Below are 8,677 nucleotides of genomic sequence, written 5' to 3'. Positions count from 1 at the left end.
CAAATGTAATGCTTATTCTAATCACATCACTAGCTCCAGACAATTGATATTTGCTATGTAATTTCATCTTTTGAGTATATTCATCTACATGTCATCAGCCCATCTGCTTGTCTACAGTTGCCTCAGATACTTATTATAAATAACCACTTGTTTAACACTAATAACTCTAAAAATTTTACCACTTACATGTTTAAGTAAAAAGTTAATTTGGTCATAATTTGTAGATTAAATATCCTCTTGTTATTTTTTCCCCTGAGGTGAACTCCCAGTAGCCCACTGTTCTTTTTTTAATATTATACTTCATTTTATTTTATTTATTTAGCTACACCAGGTCTTAGTTATGGCATGCGGATCTCTTTTTGTGTCTTGTGAACTGTTCGTTGTCGCATGTAGGATCTAATTCCCGGACCAGGGATTGAACCTGGGCCGCTTGCATTGGGCGTGCAGAGTCTTAGCCACTGGACCATCAGGGAAGTCCTGTAGCTACTGTTCTTATCCACGCCCTTGTGATTTGGAGCTGTTCATGTCTCTACCACAACTAGGACGATTATTATTCTCCATCCCCAGGCCTATTAGTGCTCTTAAATACATACCCTGCCCACCACCCCCCGCCCACACACACAGAGCCAAACTACACTGAAAGGTCATTATTTTTCTACCTCACTACTCTTATATTGGTTTCCTTTTCTTCTACTCTTGTTAACCAGCACACACACATAAACACACACACACACACTTACATCCTAAATCTCTTAGGATTAGTGTTTAGGATTTTAGGATTGTGTTTTCACCATTTTATTAAAAAAGACTCACAAATTCTCTTTGGGATTTGTAAATCCCAAACCTTGTGATATTATAATTTAACAAAATCTTTTATTCAAAATCAAATCTTCACTGGTCAGGGATTTAAGTGATATTCCTCTTGCAAAATCAATTAAATTTATTTTCTTTCTTTACAGTTTGCAGAAATTGAGAAAAATATTACCTAACATCACTTTTAAAAATCATATGAGTTTCTCAGAAATCTATCATTCTTGATTTTGAGACACTAAGTTAGTAATATAGTCCAGAGTTAGCTTCTTGTGTTATCTTTAGCTTAGCTAGCAATAAAAGAAATATATCTAGAGAGCTCACAGAAAAGGTATCTTGACATTTTTAATATTTTCTACTGAAGATGTGGCATGTATTACATTTGGGAACTTATATGTAAGTTTACTATTGAAAACTTTTCCCCTTAACCATAATAATTTATTTTGTATTTATCCTCAATAAGGCCAAAGTTTAAAATAAACATGGTTCTTTATGACCTTTTTTTCTAATAAAGGATCACTTTACTGTGAAGAAAGAAAGAGAATGTAGTTCAGACATTTCAAAAGAAGTTGCTATAAGTTACAAAGTAATCTCAATAAAATAAAAGAACGTGAGTCAGAGGGCAATAAGATTAGAGAAAAACAGTGATTAACTCATGGAAATTAAGTGGAAATTAGATGGAAAGAATAAAATGGGAGAGAAAAAAATTTTATGCATGATAGACAATGAGGAGAAGAACAATGAAAAAATATAATTTTCAAAGCTTCTATTTCAATTAATCTTGAAAAAGGTTATACAGGGGCATTATTGCAATGATTTCAAGTTTTCTGCTTCAGAATAATATCAAACTTTGATGTTATTGCCCATCAGGCATAATAATTTTTTTCTTTTTTATTTTATCCTTTCCATCTAATTTCCATAAGTTAATCACCACTTTTTTCTAATCTTCTTACCCTCTGGCCTAACTTCTCTTATTTATCTTAGCTTTAAAGTAAATTAAAATACAAAAATACAAGATGAGCTAAACATTTATCCACCAAAGTGAATTTTTGTCTTAACAAAAATTGGATAGACTTGAGAGGTAACCAGAAAACATATGTTACCTCTGTTAATTTGGGTATTAATTCCCTCCTACTTGATTATTTACATTATTCTGCTAATTAACACCTATTTTTCCTAAATGACATTATTTGACTTCCCAAGAATATGAAATTCAGTATTTATTTTAAAATAGAATTCTTTTCTATTTCCTTGATTACATCAGCCTCTTTAATGTATAAGTATTAAATAATTGATTTTTTTTTTTTTTTAGTTTAGGAACATGTTTTCAAGGAAAGTGTAGATTGTTTTTTAAAGTAGGCCCCCAAATTTCTACTTAAATCATTTTGAATTGTTTTGGTAACCTTAAGTCTCAGTAATATGTTTGATGTCTCTATTAACTTAGTGTCATTTGAACTGCAGCATTTATGTAGTAGCAAATAAAAGAAAAACCGTATAAATATCTTATTAAAGAGGCCTTTGGAGTCAAACAGTTTTGGGTTCGAATAATGGGTCAACCCTGTCTAACTTGTAACAGAATAATAATTTACTTAACTACTTCAGCTTCACTATCTTAGTCAACAAAATGGAATCATAATTTCTAGTTAAGAAAATTAAGGAGATTTTATTTTGTGATATAACTCAGTTTGCAGCCCAGTGACTACGACAAGGCAGCTCTTATTAAATGGCCACTTCTATTATTATTACCAAATTATTTGAGAAAATCCAAGTATTTCTGAAGCAATTTGACTTTTTCCCAAACATTTTACTTCTTTATTCGGATATTTCACTTATCTAAACAATGAGATGCCTTATAGACTCTTCTATATAAACAAATACTAACCCTGTGAAATTTCTTTGTGCCTAAAATAGTTTTGTTTTGCATATTTCTTCTTGCAGAAAAATGTCACACTTTCAATTTTTCAAGTAGAAACTGTCAAATGGGTCCTATCCATGAAAGAACTGTTTTCTGAAGCCAGTAAATACAAGGGAAGTTAGCAAAATTCCCCCCATTTCACCTTCTTTCCTATCGTTACTTAGCAACCAGCTAATACTTTTGAAAAATCTCCTTTGAATATTAAATTACCATGAGATTTGTGTCTGTTGCCAAAAGGAAGATCAAATATGCAGTCACAATTTCCCTAAAGGACACAGTTGAAACCTAGTTAGTATGTTCTCGTTGCCTCTAAGAGACTGATGTTCTGCTCTTTCTGTTTAGGAATACCATTATGTGCTGTTACTTAGGCATAATAACTTCATAATAACATCCCTGAGACTGGGGTTGTAAATGGGAATGTGTCATGGAGCCAACCCCTCCTCTTTAATACTTAATACGAGCCAGTCCTCCAGAAGCATTCCTTATTTGGTTTGAGAACACTCCGCATAAAGTGTGATATGAATAAAGTACATTCTGGTTTGCCTAAGATGGATCTTGTTTAGATCTGTTCTAAGTCAGTTAGCACAGTTCATTATTTTAATACTTCTTTCCATCCTCACAATTGACTTGCTTTGGACAATAAATTTCATAGTCACCCTAGATTTGAAAAATCGGGGGGTGGCCCAGAAGAAAGTCATGAAAATAATCAGAGGCATAGGAAATAAATTCTATGAAGAAATAGCTAAAGGAATTGGGTTTATTTATTTGTTGAAGAAAAGAGAAAGCAAGGAGATTACACTCTTCAAGGAGAAAACACAGAAGCAGTTACTCTAAGAAGAATCAGAAATCTGTGTCTTCCTTCCCACCCAGGTCTGCATAGAATTAACGTTCTCTCACTGGAGATATGCCATGTAGAAAGCAGAGGTTAGGAAGATGCCGCACACACACTGAGTTGAATCCTAGTGAAGGTTACTTTTTCCTATTTTGGATATTCTTTAAAGAACAAAAAGAATATGAACATACTTTATGGTTTAGCAATTCTAGCTTTAGTTACAAGTTACAAGAGAAACTTGTGCATGTACATTAGGATGTAGGTACCAGGCTGTTAACATCTCCACTGTTTATAATAGGACCATATAATTTGTCTATCTATTGACAACAGAATTTATGAAATATGAAATATTCAAGCAATAAAATATACTTTACATAGACAAAAATTGCATTTCTATGAGCCAGTATGAATGTATCTCAAAAACATAATGCTGAACAAAAAGCTTAAGTTATAAAAGAAAACATGTGGTGTGGTTTCATTTACACAAAATTCAAAAAATAGGTGAAACAATTTTTTAGCGTGTATATCTCCAGAATGCTAAATCAAGGATTCAGCTCAAAAGTTAATTTGAAACTTATGAAACTACTGATATCTAATAATTTATGACTTGCAAAAATGACAAATATGATTCAATCCAATAGTTTATTTTGGGAAGGAAAGAAAAATATTAGTAGCAGTGGGGAAATAGACAAGAAGTGGAAGCCGACAACATATGGTACTTTTCAGACCAGCTACTACTGTGGATGACTAGAGCTTAGCCCTATCAGGGAACCCAGCGGAGCCAGAATAAACTTATTTTAGGGGTGAAGAGGAACTAAAAAGCCTCTTGATGAAAGTGAAAGAGGAGAGTGAAAAAGTTGACTTAAAGCTCAACATTCAGAAAACTAAGATCATGGCATCCGGTCCCATCACTTCATGGCAAATAGATGGGGAAACAGTGGAAACAGTGTCAGACTTTATTTTTTGGGGCTCCAAAATCACTGCAGATGGTGATTGCAGCCATAAAATTAAAAGACGCTTACTCCTTGGAAGGAAAGTTATGACCAACCTAGATAGCACATTAAAAAGCAAAGACATTACTTTGCCAACAAAGGTCCATCTGGTCAAGGCTATGGTTTTTCCAGTGGTCATGTATGGATGTGAGAGTTGGACTGTGAAGAAAGCTGAGGGCCGAAAAATTGATGCTTTTAAACTGTGGTGTTGGAGAAGACTCTTGAGAGTCCCTTGGACTGCAAGGAGATCCAAGCAGTCCATCCTAAAGGAGATCAGTCCTGGGTGTTCATTGGAAGGACTGATGCTGAAGCTGAAACTCCAGTACTTTGGCCACCTCATGTGAAGAGTTGACTCATTGGAAAAGACCCTGATGCTGGGAGGGATTGGGGGCAGGAGGAGAAGGGGACAACAGAGGATGAGATGGCTGGATGGCATCACCGACTCGATGGACATGAGTTTGGGAGGACTCTGGGAGTTAGTGATGGACAGGGAGGCCTGGAGTGCAGCAATTCATGGGATCGCAAAGAGTCGGACACGACTGAGCGACTGAACTGAACTGACTGAAGAATGGTCTGGATTTGCATAGGTAGTTTTTACTTTGGCATCTCAAACTGCTGAAGTATTAGTATTATTAAAGATTAATGGAGACACATTACTGAATAACCAATTTACTAATGAACATGTGCCAGCTAGGTGATCCGTGTAACCTAGCTAAGAAATAAAGCAAAATGACTTTTAAGCCCTTGCATTGTAAACATAGACTTCACTGCTTATTCTTAAGGTCGTGATTGTTTAATTTAGCACATATTCCTGAATTCTGAAAATATCAGTCTTAAAATCCATATTGTTGACAGTTCTTTCCTTCCATTACCTTCATAACCCTTATTACAAAGGGAAAAATTAATGAGCTATTTTTGCCCAGGAGGTTTGCCTGTGTGAACTAATTGTCCTTTCTTTTAATGAAAATGTAACATTCCAGATATATATTATGTTCTTGCAAGCAACCAAATTCTTAACAGTAGTGATGATGAGAATGATGACAATAATATTTGCATAGTGTTTGTTATCTGCCAAGAGTTGTTCTAAGCACTTTCCCATATACGATATCTCATTTGATTTCTTCATCAACCCAGTGAAGCAGGTTCATTTTTCTTCTCATTTTACAAGTGAAGAAAGTGAGACAGAGTTTGAGAACTTAAACAAGATTACATAGTCAGGGATAATGACCGCAAGAAACACGAGTTGAATCAGCTGACACCAAAAAAAGAGTAACCAGGTACATAAAACCTAAGCACAGAAGGGCAGGAGAAGTGCTGACCTGAAAAAAAAGGATTCATAGCCTTGAATAATGAGATGATCTGTCTTTTGTCTTTGCTCCTCTTACTGTGTCAGCTCCCTTCTCAGACTGTCCCCTTGAGGCTAGAACCTTTGATGCAGGTAGCTCTCAGCTTTAGTCTTAGAATCTAATATTCAAAGAGTTTTCCTTCTCCAGTTGGGGACGAAATCTTAATGGACCAGCTTAGATCACGTGCCATTCCTTCGACAAGGGTCAATAAACTGTATCCTGCACCTAGTTTTGTAATAAAGCTTTATTGGAATCCAACCACACTCATTATCTTACACATTGCCCATGGTGTATTTGTGTCACAGGTTGAGTTGTTGGGACAGAAACCAGGTGGTCCACAAAGCCTAAAATATTTACTATCTGGCCCTTTGCTGAAAAAGTTTGCTGACCTCTGCCTTGAGGCAATCACTGTGGCAGCTTGATCATGGTTCTTTATACTGTTGTCACTTCATTTCAACCATGTGCCTGGTTGTGACTACTTGTGACTGGTTTGCCCTCCAAAGTATCTTCAAAAAGGTTACAGTATGATCCAGTCTAGAATCTGAAAACTTCTTGTATACAAGAAAGGCAAGGAATCAGCAAATTATAAATTTTATACTATTGAAGAAAGAATTTATCATTAGTAAAAGATGACAATTCCCTTTGTGCTCAGCTGCCTCAATTGTGTCCGACTCTTTGAGACCCCAGAGACTGTAGCCCGCCAGGCTCCTCTGTCCACGGGATTCTCCAGGCAAGAATATTGGAGTGGGTTACCATTTCCTCCTCCAGGGGATCTTCCAGACCCAGGGATCGAACCCCCTTCTCCTATGTCTCCTGCACTGCAGGTGGATTCTTTACTGACTGAGTCACCTGGGAAACCCACTAAAAGCTTCTAAAACTGTTTTATTCATATCTGGGTCAAAATTCTAGATGTCTATAAGAAGATTGTAATGTTAAGCTTTTTCCTATTTTCGTGCAAAGCAATATCCAAAAGTGCTTTATGGGACCTGACAGAGATTGCCACAAGTAGATGAAGCAGAGTTGTTTTGTTACTAAGATACATGCGAAAGTCTTGTTTATCACATGCCAAGTGATGCAACTAAAGGCAAGAGAGGTGCCATACCCCTGAGTATAATTGCCCAGTATTTAAAACTGTGATAGGCTGATGTGAACAACTGTCACCAAGGTATCAAACTTCAAATTTCAGAAACTACTGCTTTAAACAAAAGGTGGCATGTGATTCTTTTGATAGGAAACAATGCAACTATAAGTTTAGTAAAAAAGGAAAGTACCAATATCAAAGCTTGTAGATTCGATTATCAGTGGCTTGTAAAGACATCTCAGAGACACTAGTAGAGACTTTAAGGCAATTCCATTTGCATGAAATCTCCAGAATAGGCAAATCCATAGCAATGGAGAGTTGAATGGGGATTACCAGAAAATGGAGGAAGAGGAAAACTGAGACTGTTGAAGAATATGTAAAGAACCCACCTGCCAATGCAGAAGATGCAAGACATGTAGGTTCAATCCCTGGGTCGGGAAAATCTCCTTGAGAAGGAAATGGCAACCCACTCCGGTATTCTTGCCTGGAGAATCCCATGGACAGAGGAGACTTGCGGGCTACAGTCCATAAGGTTGCAAAGAGGTGGACATGACTGAGCATACATGTGCACACACACATGAATATGTATAGGATCTTTTTTGGATTGATAAAAAGTTCTGGAATTAAGATTTTGGTGATAATTGCACAACACAGTGAAAACACTATTATTCATCATGGATTGGGAATGTTCCGGTGAATGTATCGGTGACATGAGGTTACCAAATAGTCAGCCTTTCAGGAAAGTGAGTGAGAATAAGGAGGATGGAAATAAGAGGAAGTGTGTCTTTAATAACCCTTCAAGTTTTAGGAACCTAGATGTACAGGCGGAAACGAATGGAAACCTTAAAAATGGTTTTATAAGCGCCTCAGTTTGCTCATGTGTCACACAAAGAGCTGGAATACACAGGACCAGGAGGATCTTGAAAATCTGCAGCTCCAAATACAGTAGCTTGAATTTTTAAATTCAGGGCAATATGGTAAACTAACTATATTAAACTAATTAAATATTAAAGGCATTAATCTGGTGAAACAAATGATGTTTTCTTTTATTCTATGGAGGAATTTCTAAATTGAATTATAGGATCAATTGCTACTCCACCTGGAACATACAGATGTAGTTAAACCACAGATACTTTTTTTTTTTCCTAGTGAATTTAGTGGCCTTGCAGTGACTATGTCAGACCTGGACATTTATTGAAAATTAAAAGACTCTGGAAAATCAATCCTTACCTCAAAGTGATAATAAATCACACTTTCTAAAAAGAGTGTTACTGCATCCCAAAGAGATTTACTTAAGAATGCACTATCAGTAGCTAACTTAATACTTCAAAAAGTTTGATACCTAAAGAAATTATTAAATGTATATTAGCCTTTCCATGACTTTTTTTTTTTTTTATTAGTTGGAGGCTAATTACTTAACAACATTTCAGTGAGTTTTGTCATACATTGATATGAATCAGCCATAGATTTACATGTATTCCCCATCCCGATCCCCCCTCCCACCTCCCTCTCCACCCGATTCCTCTGGGTCTTCCCAGTGCACCAGGCCCGAGCACTTGTCTCATGCATCCCACCTGGGCTGGTGATCTGTTTCACTATAGATAATATACATGTTGTTCTTTTGAAATATCCCACCCTCACTTTCTCCCACAGAGTTCAAAAGTCTGTTCTGTACATCTGTGTCTCTTTTTCTGTTTTGCA

The sequence above is a fragment of the Cervus elaphus genome, chromosome 26 (genome assembly GCF_910594005.1).
Source record: "Cervus elaphus chromosome 26, mCerEla1.1, whole genome shotgun sequence".
NCBI classification, from domain to species: Eukaryota; Metazoa; Chordata; class Mammalia; order Artiodactyla; family Cervidae; genus Cervus; species Cervus elaphus.
This window is presented reverse-complemented; position numbering follows the sequence as displayed.